Raw genomic sequence first — 15,864 nt, 5'->3', positions numbered from 1 at the left:
TCCCCGATGCCTAGAGAGTAAAATCCATACTTCTTAGCTCAGAATTCAAAGGGCCTCCTGTATTAAGATTATTGGTGGATGTTTAGTTCCTTCTTAGGTGATAGGACCATTTTTTACTTTTGCGCGTATAAAGTAACAGGCACAGAAATTTACACATAGAAGCCTGTATTCTTGCTTATAGGGTCTATCATGGCTCATATATCTACCTTTCTTAACTCTAACATTTCATTATCATAGGATTAAGTTTTCTTATTTTTTAATTTCCTCTGGACTATAATATTCATTACATCAGAAAGTTTCCAACCATAGCTTTTCAGAATTAAGTATCAGAGACAGTTTCTCAAAAGTAGCTATCACTATTTACTCTATATCGCTGATATGAGACATAGAAGAAAAGATATTCCTTTACTTACCTGTAGACCATAAAGCCTGTGGGATCAGAGATTGACTCTAGTCTTGAGTCTTCTTCAATCCATCTTTACTTCTTTCTCCAATTTCTCAGGAATCTTGTATAAATCTGACAAATGTGTTTGCTAATTTCTGAATGCCCTGTCACAGAACAATTAGGTAAAAGAAAAAAAAGGGTCAAATGATGTTTTTAAAGGCCATGTTTGTCTGAACTAATTGTGTTCTTTTGCTCTGAGTTAGACTATAGGGCTGCATTAACAGTCCACTTATTCGGGAGTTGTTTATCAATGCTGCCTCTCTCTGCACAGAGAATGATTACAGGTGAATCTCCACATGGGTAATTTAGATGGGAGCTCACTTATCAGACCACTTCTGTTCAATTCAGAGCTAAAAATACTTTTGGGGCCCCATAAATGTTAAATAGCACAAAGAATAGTAATAACTAACCTCTTCTTAGTACATATGTTCCTGAGTACACATACTTAATTTTTTTCCAATTATCATTCAAGAACATTTCAGTTCCCTTTATTCAAGACTGTTATTCAGGCTCTTCTGGAAATGTTTTATTCAGGTTGCACATCTCTCCTCCACAATTTTGATTTAGAATTCATCTCTCTGATAATGAGCTGAAATTGGGGTCTGAAGGAGAAAAACACCATTTTCTTAAATAATGCTACAGGCATACGTTGTCTTAATCTGGAAAAAAAATGAAACCCTAAAATATTTTTCTGAACTGTTAAAATGCTTGAGTTTTGAAAACAGAGAAGAAAGGCAAATTACAATACAATTCAACTATGTTTTTTAAATATCCATGATCACATCTGCAACATTACAGCATAATGATAGGAGTAACATCAAACACTGGCCTGAGAGCATTTTAGTGGTGTTCTCCAGGCAAACGTGCAATCTGACTAGACATGCATTGTGGGTATAAGTAAAAAACAGAAAATACCTTCTTTTGTGGTGGTGACAGTTGCTGTTATTGTTGTTGCTGTTGATAATAAAGAAAAAGGCCTGCTCTCAGCAGGACAGATGTGATCAACCCTTTCCCTGGGCTGTAGTATATTCTCTGGTTCATACCTGAGGACAGTTAGGGCAACCTCTTAAGCACTGTAAGGAGATCTGAGCAAAGATGCTTTCACAATGAATCAGCCCTGTTTATCCCCAGCTCAGAGAATTGGGGCAACTCATTGCGAGACCTCCCTGTTTTTCACTGTAGAACAGGCTGTTTTGCTTTGACTCTTTCATAAACCCAAGTCTAACACATATCTACTTGGCCATTCTTGAAATAAAAACAGCTAGTCCTGGAGCATCTGATTACTGTAAGTTCAGAGAGCTTTGAGGTTCCAGCTGAGGCAACAGGGAGCTCACAGCTGAATGACTGCTGGCTAATGGAGAAGTCAAAGGACACGGTGGGCACAGGAGCAAAGTCAAACGAGTGTCTCGGTGGGGAAATGTACCAACCCTACAATGACTTGCCCAGGAAATAAGGATACATCTGGAGCCACCTTCCTTTTAAATGACCACCATGACAAGAGCTGTTAAGTATTAAACAGGTGTGTGCTGTTCGTGATTGCATTTGGATCTCCCAACTTAGTGGTGTCAGTAGAACTAATGACTGAGACAGATAAAGTGGCATACTTCCTGCATGGATTAAGATTCTGTGTGAAAGCCAAAATAAAGTGCTGCACACCTGCCACATTTGAGGAAACATAGTCATAATTCCTAAGATGCTTATCTAAACTTTCTGGTCTTAAATTCTCAAATGGATCAGCTCAAAAAGATTTCAGATATTTGGAAGTTAGAGAAAATCACAAAAACTCTTCAGGCATATATCAGTTCCAAATCTCTCATGCAGGAGAGCTTCAAAATTACATTTGCTCTTACTCCTGCATTTGTGATCTGATAAGAGCACTGACATATATTAATTGCTGCAATATGAAGCAAAACAATGACCAAGAATGAATAAAACATTGGATTAAAAATATCCCTCATTCCAATGCTCAGTACTTGAATTCGTTACATTTGAGAATATATACATAAACTCTTATGTGGCTGGTGAAATAAAAACTTGCCAAATATTTTGAAATTTCCCTTTAGAATGTTAAGCTACCTTGTAAACATGATCTTTTCCACTTTTTCCTTCTATAAGCATATGACTGTATTTCAGCTTTTTCTGACATTTTCTCAGTAATTCAAAAAAATCATCTATTCAAGATGTTTTGCTAGGCATTATACAGTATAAAATTATAAAAAAGACATTAGTCCATATCATCTAAAAATGTATTTTATGAATGAAAATTACATATTTAGAAAACACAAATATAATATATAAAGTGCTAAATGCCATAAGAGAGATACAAAATGATTGGAGGAGTGAAAAAATATTTAAATTAAAATTTCTATTTTGTTGGATGCCTGGGTGGCTCAGTCGGTTAAGTGTCCAACTTTGGCTCAGGTCATAATTTCACCATTCGTGGGTGCGAGCCCCTCATGGGGCTCTGTGCTGACAGCTCAGAGCCTGGAGCCTGCTTCGAATTCTGTCTCCCTCTATCTCTTCCCCTCCCTCACTTACACTCTGTCTCTGTCTCTCTCTCTCTGTCTCTCAAAAATAAAAAAAAGTATATATATATATATATATATATGTATATATATATATTTTTTTTTAATCGAAGATTTTATTAAGATACATCTTGGAGAAATAAAAGAATTTCAACAGAAATAAAAGTTAATGGCTTTTCAGAAAAAAGAGAATATTTTAAGCCACATTAAAATGGACATAATAGAATGAAGCACCTTTGTGGATGGGTTAGGGGCTCAGATTGCCTGGAACAAAGGGTACATAAAGAGAAAGTAGTTGATTAAAATGCAAAGGACAATGGGAGTAAGATCACAGAAACCTTCAGCCATATTAATGAGTATGAAATGTGTTTCCATAAGCTGTGGAGAATTATTAACATGAACTTTTTACTAATTCATTTTATTATTTTATTTGGCAAGTAATACATAACAATGTGACATTAGAAAAAATAAATAATATTACATGATATCTCACCATGGTTAACCTTTTAGTGTACACTGTTTTCAAATATTTGTAAACATGAGACCATACTAAGCATCATGTTAAGTTACCTGCTTTTTGAATTATATATGTATATATATTTAATGCATAATGAAAGTCTTTGCAGAACACATTTCTTTTCATGTCTTTCTTTTAAATAACTGCATAAAAGTGTATTTATTGAATGTATCCTAATTTATATAACCATTTCTATATTTTTATACATTTACATTGCTTTTTATCATCATTACAAACAAGTATAACAAAAATAAATATTTATTGAGTACCTACCATGTGCCAGACACTATTCTAGATAATTTTCATAAAACGGAATAAAATAGGGGCGCCTGGGTGGCTCAGTCAGTTAAGCGTCCGACTTGGGCTCAGGTCATGATCTCACAGCTCGTGAGTTCAAGCCCCACGTTGGGCTCTGTGCTGACAGCTCGAAGCCTGGAGCCTGCTTCAGATTCTGTGTCTCCCTCTTTCTCTGCCCCTTCCCCACTTCTTCTCTGTCTCTCTCTCTTTCTCTCTCTCTCTCTCAAAAATAAACATCTAAAAGAACAAAAAACAGAATAAAATAGACTAATGTGCTCCCATGTAACATAACATTTTGTATTTACAATAACATCTCTGTACATGCATCTTTAGCATTAATTCACTTATATTTTTATAAATTTTTTAATGTTTATTTATTTTTGAGAGAGAGAGAGAGACAAAGTGCAAGTGGGGGAAAGGCAGAGAGAGAGAGGGAGACAGAATCTGAGGCAGGTTCCATGCTCTGAGCTACCAACACAGAGTCTGATGTGGGGCTTGAACTTGTCAACTGCGAGATCATGACCTGAGCTGAAGTCGGACACTCAATTGACTGAGCCGCCCAGGCACTCCAATTCACTTGTATTTTTACAATAATAAATGCTGGATGCAAACTTCCAATGCCAATAGAATTGAATATTTTTAAGAATATCTATGCATGCCACAAGCTTGTATTAGAGTATATTTCTGCCTATACCACTGATAAAGTACAGTATTACCAAGATTTTTGTTTTGTCCAAAAGGATGCAAATTATATATCATTTTTATAAGGTATCTTCTTATGTTGCTAGTGATTTTCAATATTTTCAGTTTTGCTGTTACTGGTTATTCTTCTGCATGTATGAAGCGTTTATTTAGCCCTTTAACATAAAAATTTTCATTTTTTAATTTTTATGTCCTCTTTGTGACATTTCATTATAAATTAAGAACTTTGCTAAGTATATATTTATAATATTTATTAATTATATATTTTTCAAATATTTCCTCAAATATATATATGTGACATATGAGAGAAAACTAAATTTTTTTTAACTTTTTGTGATAAATTTTACTAGAGAGATTTATGATGACTTTGGCTTTTGGTGTTATGTTTTTAAATGACTTACTAATGTCAATACAATTTATCTATATTTTGCTCTAGCACTGTAAAACACTTCTTACACATAAGTCATCAATGAATTTATGCTGTGTGATACAGGAGTCAAATTTGCTTTCTGAGAGGTGAGCCTCCTATCTCCATACCATTGATCAACCAATCCATCATCTACCTCAATGATTTGTCACAAATAGTAAGTTCTCTATAAAAGCATTCTTTGTCTAAGATATAGGGTGTAAAAACTTTAAAAATAGCTCATTAAGACCATTTTCCCCTTATACATTCCCAATACTTCAGTAAATCCTGTCTAGGATTAAACCAGTAGCTACCAATTCCTTACTGATATAAGAGAATTTTGAAGCTTCTGAAGCCACCTACTAATCTATCCATAAAAGCTGATGATTCTTGGGAGCCTGGATGGCTAAGGTCATGATGTCACAGTTTGTGGGTTCAAGCCCTGCATTGGGCTCTGTGCCAACAGCTGTGGATGTTTGGATGCTGTGTCTCCCTCTCTCTCTGCCCCTCCCCCACTCACACTCTGTCTCCATCTATCAAAAATGAATAAACGTTAAAAAAATTTTTTTTAAAGGCTGATGATTCCAAAAGCCATTATGTGGTCTTTTTTTATTTCTAAACATCTTCCTTTCTAATATCCATAAGTTATTTCATTTTCTAGTATGAATACATGGCCCAAATATTTTAACGAACTCTAACTAGAAAAAAGAGACTGTAGCTGCTTATCAGTAAGATTTCTGGCTATAGTTTACAATTCATGCTATCTGGGTAAACACTAGAACCTAACAAGCACCTCCATTTAGCCCTTAAGAAGAGGAGTCTAGTACAGCTAAGTCATGTTCTTGAAGGAGCCATTAACAATAGTACCCTCAGATCTCACGTTAATGGAAAGTAAAAGAATTCCCAAATGAGGAATGAAACTATTAAAACCAGACTCCGGGAAAATGGAGGCACATTAATTGGTTAGCCATTTTCTATTTTTGTAACATCCAAATGATAATGTCTTCTTTTTCCCCTCCCCTCCCCAAAGTTTATGTATAAAGACTTTCAAGTTGTATTTAAAATGTAGCTGATATAGATAGGGGTGTCTGGGTGACTCAGTTAGTTGAGCATCCAACTTCAGCTTAGATCATGATTTCACAGTTCATGAGTTCAAGCCCCACATCCATCTTGCTGCTGTCAGAGCCCCTGCTTGGTATCCTCTGTCCTGTATCTCTGTCTCTCTCTCTTTCTCTCTCTCTCAAAAATAAATAAAATAAAAATAAATAAAATGTAGCTGACTTAGTAAAAGCTCAAATGTCTATGCTTAAAAGACTGAATCTAGTTCAGAAGCTAAATTGCTGCAAAGGAACATATCAGAGTTACCTGGGAACTTTTCAAACTAAATACACCCCATACACATGCACCTTGTATAATGAAGAACTTCCTATGCCTCCCATTTGCCATTAAAACCACTACAAAGTAAGCCATTGCTTCTAATGGAAGTGGATCAAATTTCTGGGGTGCGCTGAGAATCATTTCCATATTAACTAAGAGACTAGGAAACACCTTTACATTAACGAAGAGTGTATCATGCAATCATTCAATAAATATTTCTTTGAGCAACTACTGCCTGCTTAATACCTAGCAGGAACACAATAGTGTGAAAAAAAAAATAGGCATAGGATTAAATAAAACAGCAAGGTCAACATGGAGAGACCTATGATTGGTGTAAAACAGACTATTATGGGACTATGCATAAAGAATACCAATCCATTCTTGGCCAATCAGGGAAAGATGTCCAGTGGAATTGGTATCTATGTTGAAACCTAAATGATGAAATAAGTCAGGCAAAAAGCAGAAGAAAGTCTCTGAAGATGCAACAGCCTACGTTAATGTCCAGAAGCGAGAGATTACATCATGTTTGAAGACATAAAAAGATATCCAGAATGACCAGAGTGTAGAATTCAAGTCGAAGAAAGGGAGAGGAGATTGAGAGAGGTACAGAGAGAAATGAGGCTAGAGAAGCAATAGGGCGATCATGAAGCACCCACTAAGCCATGTAAATGTGTTTGAATTCTACCAAAAGAGCTCAGAAGAACAATGTGAATATTTTAAGCAGAAGAGCAGCCTAATCTTTTCCTTTGGGAAGAAAACACTGACTGCAAAGTGCAAAACATCTAAGAGGAGGCAAGTCTAAGTCATGGAAACAAGTTAATATGCAAAGGTGTTTTCTGTTCACTTCTGAATAAAAGTTCAAATAAGTATTAAACCACCAGAACTCTCTGACTAACCATTGATTACTCTGTGAATTATCTAGTTAAAGCACAGTGTGTCTTAATTGTTATACTTAATAATGCACTGTTTATAATTTAAGTTGTTTACTATATGAGGTTTAACACTCAGAGGATTGATTAAATTGGGTAACTCCTCTCTTGGATGGAAGCAATAACCTTCAATGGAATGCTAACTACCTCTGAGAATTATGTTTAACTCAGACTTTCTTTGCCATAGGCAGAAGTAATTGATTTTAGGCTGGGTGAACTGGTTCTTAATACATATGCCCACAGGGAGAATGTCATTTTAATAAGATGCTTCTATAAGCCACATCCTACTTAAAACAGACGGTTTTCCCTTTGTCCTCATAAGCAGAAACTGAAGGAGTCCTGTTTGCCCTTAAGTTCATAGTGAACAACTGTGAAGTAATGTAACACTGAGTCGGCAGTCTGCAAAGTCTCTCTTTGCCAACTCAGCTATCTATGTCTGGTTTGGTTTTTAGCTGAAGCTTTCCTAGGAAAATACATCTATGTGTAACATTCTTGAAAATCACTAATTAGTATACCTAAATCTGCTTGTATTGGCTCTGCCTCAGTTCTCTTGATTTCCCAATCTACTGTTTGGTCCTGCTCCCACCATGCCACAACTAAATAAACAACTGTATCTCAAGAGATCAAGGCGAAAAATGGAGAGTCTTCAAAAAATATGAAATCATTGATTCATAAAAGCAGTCAAATTTTGATGTTGATGCACAGATTTTACCTCCTAGAGTATAAGCACTACGGGTTGTTCAGGGCTATTAACTGAGTTGTAGGGAAAACTGGTTGCATGTCTCCAATTCATGTTTACATATCATCTGTTACATTTTTTTAATTTCAATAAATGTTTGCCAGCTCATATAATACATTATGTCATATATTATATATGACATTAAATTTATCTATACATACATCAATGTTCATATATTTAGACCTAAATTATTTATATAGCAATGTTAATACTATCAATCAAATTTACTGCCCATTGTTCTTACTATGTAGCATCTAGTTTACAAAATCCCACATGTAGCCTACTTTTAGGCATTTACAAAATAAAACATTTATTTTTTTAAAAAAAACAATGTCTTTAATCGTTTCAAATTATGGTTGGTATTATAGTTCTTTAACAATAATTTTCACAAACTATTAATCACAAACTGCTGGTGGTAACCTGGCTTATTTTACATAATACATGGATGGACTTTTAAAAATATTATTAGTTATGCATTTATTCTAACATCAGTTGGAATAATAGAGCTAGAACACAAACACTATGGACAGTAAGGTGCTGCGCTATAAGGACTTGACTGCCAACCCCAAGGACAAAACCATCCTGGACCTGGAATAGCCTGTCCTCATCATAATCTACAAGCCCCACTGTCCCTATTACCTCCTGGAACACATGGAACTGCTCAGAAGCCAAGAGCTCACTGTCACCCATATCCACATCTCTCCACCATCCCCAGAGGTGTGGGTGGAGAGCCAGACCCCTAGAATCATCTCCCAGGCTTCAGCCACAAGAATCACTGTGATCTCCCTACCCCAGACAGGCTTGGTCCATTTCCATCATCATCCTACTCAGATTCCAACACGTACAAGCAGCCACCCACCCACAAGCAGAGAGAATCCACGAAGGCAGCCCTCAGAGCAAGCCTTTCATTGAGGACCTCATCATCGAGTCATCCAAGCTCCTTGTAGCCCTGCCCCCAACTCCAATGCCCACCAAGACTGAACTGATTATTAGTCATGCCCTCTGTTGCTGGTCACTGTGGAGAATTAAAGAAACAGAGGCATCACAGAAAGAGGCAGAGGAAGATGATAACTCCAGAGAAGAGATGAAGGCTCCCAGGGATGAACAGAGACAGGAACTCAATAAGGTGACTTAAAAAAAAAAATCAATGTTTATATTTAAGAAAGAGAGAGACAGATTGTGAGTGGGCGAAGGGCAGAGAGAAAGGGAGACACAGAATTCGAAGCAGGCTCCAGGCTCTGAGCTGTCAGCACAGACCCCAACACAGGGCTCAAACCCAAGAATCATGAGATCATGACCTGAGCTGAAGTCTCATGCTTAACAGACTGAGCCACCCAGTGCTCCAGTAAGGTGACTTTCTAACTTGAGAAGATAATCTTGAAGGAAGGGATGAAAAAGTCATCGCCTACATGAGGAAAACCCAGTCCCTACTCAACCAGACACCATATGAATCCTCACTGCACCCTGGGACTTCTAAGTGTTTTCTCCCTAACATGGCAAGGCCAATGTGAGCCAACTACAGCCCACAAACTTCAGCCCATGGAGAGTGAGACTGGAAGGCCACGCCCACAAATCTGTCACTATGAAATGCTGATAGCAATTAATAAGAGGTGAATCAAGTTTCACCCTGTAGGTGTGGATCAGATGAAGTTTGAGAGGTGTCTGTCAAGAGAGGACTTATCAAAAAGTCCTCTCTCTTTTGATTGCCCCATCATTACTCACCATGGCTGACACTCACCAGTGCTGCTTCAAGTCTCTGGAGTTGGGGTCACTGACCCCAAGGCATCCTCATCCCATGGTGAGCAGGGGAATGATCATCTCTTAGGGGATCAGGAAGGTTGGGGCAAAGGAGGATTTGGCTCCACTGCCCAAGTGAAGGGGCAGCCAAGACCTCTGCAGCCCCTAGAGTTGTGAGACATCGACTTTCATCCCCATAACAACAAGTAGGGGTATTCTTTCTCATCCCTGGTATTCACTGCACAAGGTAAACCCAGTCTGGACTCCAGCAGACACAAAGTTGATGTTTGTGCCCCCTCTCTGCCCGCACCCCATAAGAAGATTCCCAGAAGAGACTGAGAAAAAATAAACATGGTGCTTCGTGGTCAGACCTCTCAGGTGTGTTGAGTAATGGGTGGATAGAACCCTCGGCCCTGGTAGGAGGAGGGTGAGTGTGGGAAGCAGCCAGGCAGACAAGTGCCCGAGTACTTCTCACCTCACCTTTTACAGCTTGCCCTGTGCCTGGGCCTCTTGCTTCTCTGACTCTAGCTGAAGCAGGCTCCAGCTCAGGGAGAGCTCTAGCAGGGAGGCTGCCCTGCCCTCTAGTTCACCTTGTCTTTTACCTGCCACCCCCAAGCATCAAAGCCCCTTGCTCCAGTACTATAACTTTCTCAGAAGCCTTGACTTATCTTGGAGATGTCACTTATACAAAACCCCAGCCTCTAGGGCCTGTGCCTCTAGGCACAGTCAACTAGAACTCTACATTCTAACACCTGCCCAGGTCCTGGAAAGAACCCAGGATTTCAGACTCCTTTGGACAGGATCAAGAGAACAGCTACAAGCACATGTCTCAGTATCTTGGCTACCACGTCCCACTCATACCCATGCATCCTCCAGCATACTCTCTAAAGAATACAATTTGGGGGAGCACTGACCCCTGCTCTCCTCACCTAACTCTCTGCCCTACCTAAATCACACTATCATTTTTTCTTCTCCACAAATATATATGTGTATATAATTTTACATTATTCTACATATATATACATCCATATTCTACACACACACACACACACACACACACACAGTAAACCTTGGTTTGTGAGCATAATTCATTCTGGAAACATGCTTGTAATTCAAAGCACTCATATACCAAAGTGAATTTCAACAACCATTGGCTCAAATGTGATCATGTGACATTCGGCATTACATGCTCCTCACATTGCAAGACATCACCCATTTACCAAGTTAAAATTTATTAGAAATGTTTGCTTGTCTTGCGGAACACTGGCAGAGCAAATTACTGGCAGTCCAAGGTTTTACTGTTGTTGTTGTTGTTGTTGTTGTTGTTTTCCTTAGATATAGGTATATCTGGGTCTGGGTTTTGTTCCTGCCTAGACCCTGACATCCTGTTTCACCGTGTGTATGATAATGCTGAGAAGGGGGACTGTGCTTGGAATTAAAGGTTGCAGTGGGTCCCACACCACCCCAAAAATACATATATATACTACGTGAGCGTTTTATTACTGTCAAAAGTTAAGTAAAACAAAACTCAGTGTATAAAAAGTGGATTTGAAATGTGTGCATGCGTGTGTGTGTGTGTGTGTGTGTGTGTGTAGAGAGAGTGAGAGACAGAGAGAATCCAATTACAAATGATACCCAGATAAGGAAAAATTATTAAGGTAGTTTTTTTTCCTTCCTTCAGACTTGAACTAAAACATCAACTTTTCCTAGGTCTTGACTCTGCTGGCCTTTGGACTAGAACTACACCACCACCTATCCCAGGTTTCTAGCTTGCTGAATCACCCTAGGACTTGCCAGCCTCTTAGGACTTGCCGGCCTCCATAATCATGTGGGCCCATTCCTCGCTTCCTTATAATAAATCATTTGATAGCTAGATAGTGATAGAGACATATAGATATAGATACAGATGAAGATATACAAACTAAATGTTGGGAAAATTTTTTATTGTACTGATGTCATTACATGCATACCCACATACACATTCTGTTTCTCTACAGTACACTAAGTAATATACTGTTACATCAGAAGATTGAAGATAACATGTCCATCCTAACATGAGGACCAGGTGATCAGCTCATGTTTCATATGGTATCCCAGTAATGGAAACAACACAAAAAGAACAGTTATCTCCCAGAATGACATGATGACTTTGATAACACATGCACATATTTATAAAATGCATTCTTGAAAAAAAATTATTATTTTGGGGTGGCCAAAAGTGAAGTCCATCTCAGTAATTTGCAATTGTATTTTATATTTTCTCCTCACCAATGACTTACTTCCATGTGCTTCTAATCGTGGAAGTGCACTTTAATAGAGCTATAGAATATAGTGTTAAGGAGATGACACATTTACCATTGTGCAGTAACAGAAAATCAATGGCCACTAGTCATAGAGGCTTTTTCAATTTCTATCACACATGGTATGCAGCTCTTGCTTCGGTGGATAATCCAATTGTAAACAGTGACTCACTGTTAACAACTCTAGGAAATAGGATTAGCAATTTCTAATTTCAAAGTAAACCTATTTCATTTTTGTCCTGCAAATAAAAACAATGTTTTCAGAGATTAAGCTTTTCAGCTTTTAGAGCTCCCCAGAAACAAAAATGCTGGAAATGAAATTTTATTGTACTAATGCCATTAATGGAAACCAATGAGTACATGTTCCTAATAGTTTTTTAACAGTATGGTACTACTCCTCCTCCTCCTACTACTACTAGATTGAATTTCAATGAGGGGAAACTTAAAACTTGAATGGAAAGAAAACTTAATTGTACCTCTGGAAACTAAAAATTTTAGACGTATCCCCTATCATTGTAATCAGGAGAAGAACTGAAAGTCCATACATGATTACAAAAATTTGTTGCCACATCAAAAGTTTGGTTGGTTTTGAAACACAGTTAAATTGAATCAATGATCTTGTAATTTCTGTGAAATATTTATGGTACCATTCTAAAGCCTATTTTTCCTACTTTATCTGTGAATTCCTTTAGTAAAACATTGCCTTTATAGAAAACTATACCTCCAGAGTTACAGACTCTTCTCAATTCTTAGTCCAAAGAACAGAAGATGTCTTTTGTCCTGCTTTTAGAACACAAAAGTGTCACTGTGTTAGGCCATTGGGTCTCTGTCCATAATATTCCTGTCTGGCTTTTTAAAAAATGCCTATGTTTGAACCCTATATACAGAGATTTCTCTAATTGGTCCAGACTAGAAACTGCTAATCCATGTTTTTTAAGCTCTCCAGATATTTATAGTATACAGCCATAGTGGGAAACATTGGCCTAGATTAAACAAGGAAGGTTTACTCAAAAAGAAGCCCGAGGCTATGTAACTGGGATTTAGAACCACAATATTTATTGTTCAAGTTTGTAGCAAGAAAACTGTACTGAATCCAAAGGGCAAATAAGATCAATCAAAAGACAGAATAAAGTTAGTGGACAGGAAAGTCAATATTGCAAACTGAAGGAGTTTTGTGGAACAGTTTTTATGACTAGTGACCATTGGCAGAAAGCAGATTCAGGAGTTAACTTGAATAAGCCATTCCAGGCTGAAAAAACTAAAAATAAATATCTCCCTAGCTCCTTCTGTGGGAAACTTGACTACGTGTCCAGACAAGAAATTATATTATCTGGACATGGGAAGTTACCTTTTTTTTTTTCCCATTGAACTCATTAATAGTCAACAAACTTGCTCACATCATTCTGATATGAGTACATACTATCTAACGTGAAATTAGAGAAAGTTTGTGTCATTTATAAGTTTATGGCACAGAGAAGATAAGAATCAGAGTCCCAGGTCCATGACTGGCCAGTCCCACTCACCTTTAAAATCCCACTCACCTTACAAATTTGTAAAGTACTTTTACGAACTCATTGGATTTGGAAGCCACTAGAATTAATTCATGTATTAATCATTTATTTTGTATTAGCTATATCTTATAGGCACTATGCAAGATGTTAGGCAGTCAGGAAAAGATATAGCCCCTGTCCTCAAAGATCTTACATCCTCATAAACTAAATAGAAAGTTACTCAACTATCAAAACTACTGTATAATTAGTGATATGCTAGCAGGTAAGAACAAGGTGTGAGAAGGGCAGCACAAAAGAATTCAATAGGTATGGTTGGGAGTGGACTGCTAAGGCCTATCAAAATGCTTTTGAGAGGAGATTATGTTTCTAGTGATTCCTGAAGCAAAGAAAGGAAGCATTAAGTGACTATAGTGCAAAGCCACAGAAAATTCAAAGATCATGCATTAAGGAATGGTCCAAAAAGGGGCTGCATGTAAAGAGTGACATAGGAAAGATGGAATAAGACATGGTTTTTTTTTTAATACCCAAGACTGTTTAAATTATATCTTAAGAGTAATAAAGAACATTTGAAGATTTCACACAAGAGTGTGAACAATCAGATATTTGAGAATTAAAAGAAGCTAAATGAGAGACAGAAACATTAGTTATAAGACTATTGAAATAATACAGTTGATATTTAGCTAAACAAAGCTACGATGGCTAAGACAGAGTCTGAATATAGAGCGGACAAAGTTCACTGAAGAGGCAGTTAGAAATTGACGAGGTTTAGTGAAACAGTAGGAATGAGGAAAGCTGGAATAATATAAAATCACTCCCAACCAATTTTTAGCTTATGAAATCAAGTGAAACTGAAGTGCCATTTATTAAAGGGGATAAAATGAAACAATTGATTTAGGACAGAGTTTAAGTTCAGTCCTACACAGTTGAATTTGAGGTGCCACTGGGCAGTTAACGGGAGCAATCTTAGAACAGTTGGAGATATGCTATGATGCATAAGAGCAAGTTTGTGTCTGAGTCAGGTATTGTGAGTCATCAATTCATATCTCCTTGTTATAGCCCTGGGTCTTCTCAGGAACATGATTCCAAGCTTTGCCTTCCTGATGCTGAAGAGACCACAGAAGCAGTTGATGGTAATAGTGACGTGATGGAAAAGGTGGTAAAATCTGCACCTGTGTCACCCAGTATATTTTTTGAGAAGGCAGTGGGCTTCAGATGAAGCCATGGAAAACAAAGAAATAGTACAGTAGAGGATACAGGTCCAAAAAGGAAGCTAAGAAACAGAATTCAAAAACTAAAAAAAAAAAAAAAAAAAAAAAAAAAAAAAAAAAAAAAAAAAAAAAGAAGAGACCAAGAGAGAAATGTAATTTGATGTGAAGAAAATGAAATAGTCAACTATACTATCAAATACTACTCAGAAATTAATTATATACAAACCATAGGGGTACCTCAGTTGCCCAGTCAGTTAAGAATTTGACTCAATTTCAGCTCAGGTCATGATCTCAAGGTTCAACAGTTCGAGACTTGCATTGGGTTCTACACTGACAGTGTGGAGCCTGCTTGGGATTCCTCTCTTTCTCCTTCTCTTTCTGCCACTCCCCTGCACTCTAAATACATAAATACATAAACTTTAAAAACAGAACCATAAATTACTCAATCTTACAATTAGAGGTTTTGGGCAATATTGGCAAAAGCAGTTCCAGTAATTTCCAGGGATGGGATTCTAAACACAGTGAGTTACATGTACATGCCATGAACAGGAGGTGAGAGATAGTCTTTGAATGAACTTGACTGTTAATGGACAGAATTGTATGGTGTGATGCCTAGTAAAATATATAAGATTGAAGTGAGTTCTGGGTTTATTAACTGTTTTAGGTTGGAGAGATGGAAATTTGTTGAAAGGAGTGGCATAGGAGTCTTCCAGTTATGAAATTCAGCCATGATATTTGATGGACTGAAGTCCCTAAGGAAATGGGAATGATGGGATCCATAGCAAAGTATGAGGGATTTTTTTTTTTTTAACAGAAAGAATGACCGCTTCCTGTGAGAAGAGAAGGAAAAGGCAGAGTGGATATAGTTAGGTTGAGAAATGAGAAAAATCCTCCTAGTTTAGTCTGTTTTCTCTATGAATTCTAACGCACAGCCAACTTCTGTGAGTCAAAGGATAGGAGTAGGGAATCTGAGAAGAGTTATGGGAGTCTAGAATAATAATGCATACAAGAGAGACTGATGAAAAGCTTAAAGGATTTCGAGGAAGATTTAAGTACCTGCCTGAAGCTAGAAACTATAAATCTGTTCTCTCCCTTCCTTCCATAGTTATATGATTCTCTTTAGCAGTGGCCGTTTGCCTGAACGTAGTCAAAGAGATAATCCAGGTTGACA

The 15,864-nt window shown here is 37.4% G+C and overlaps 1 pseudogene; it reads left to right on the top strand.

Moving 5' to 3' along the window:
- Positions 1–8,459: 8,459 nt before the first annotated feature.
- LOC125164531 (dematin-like) overlaps positions 8,460–15,864 on the top strand; it is a 58,274-nt pseudogene continuing 50,869 nt past the window's right edge.

This window comes from Prionailurus viverrinus, chromosome A1 (genome assembly GCF_022837055.1).
Source record: "Prionailurus viverrinus isolate Anna chromosome A1, UM_Priviv_1.0, whole genome shotgun sequence".
NCBI classification, from domain to species: Eukaryota; Metazoa; Chordata; class Mammalia; order Carnivora; family Felidae; genus Prionailurus; species Prionailurus viverrinus.
The sequence above is the reverse complement of the archived record's forward strand: the minus strand, read 5'-3'. Positions and strand labels throughout refer to the sequence as shown.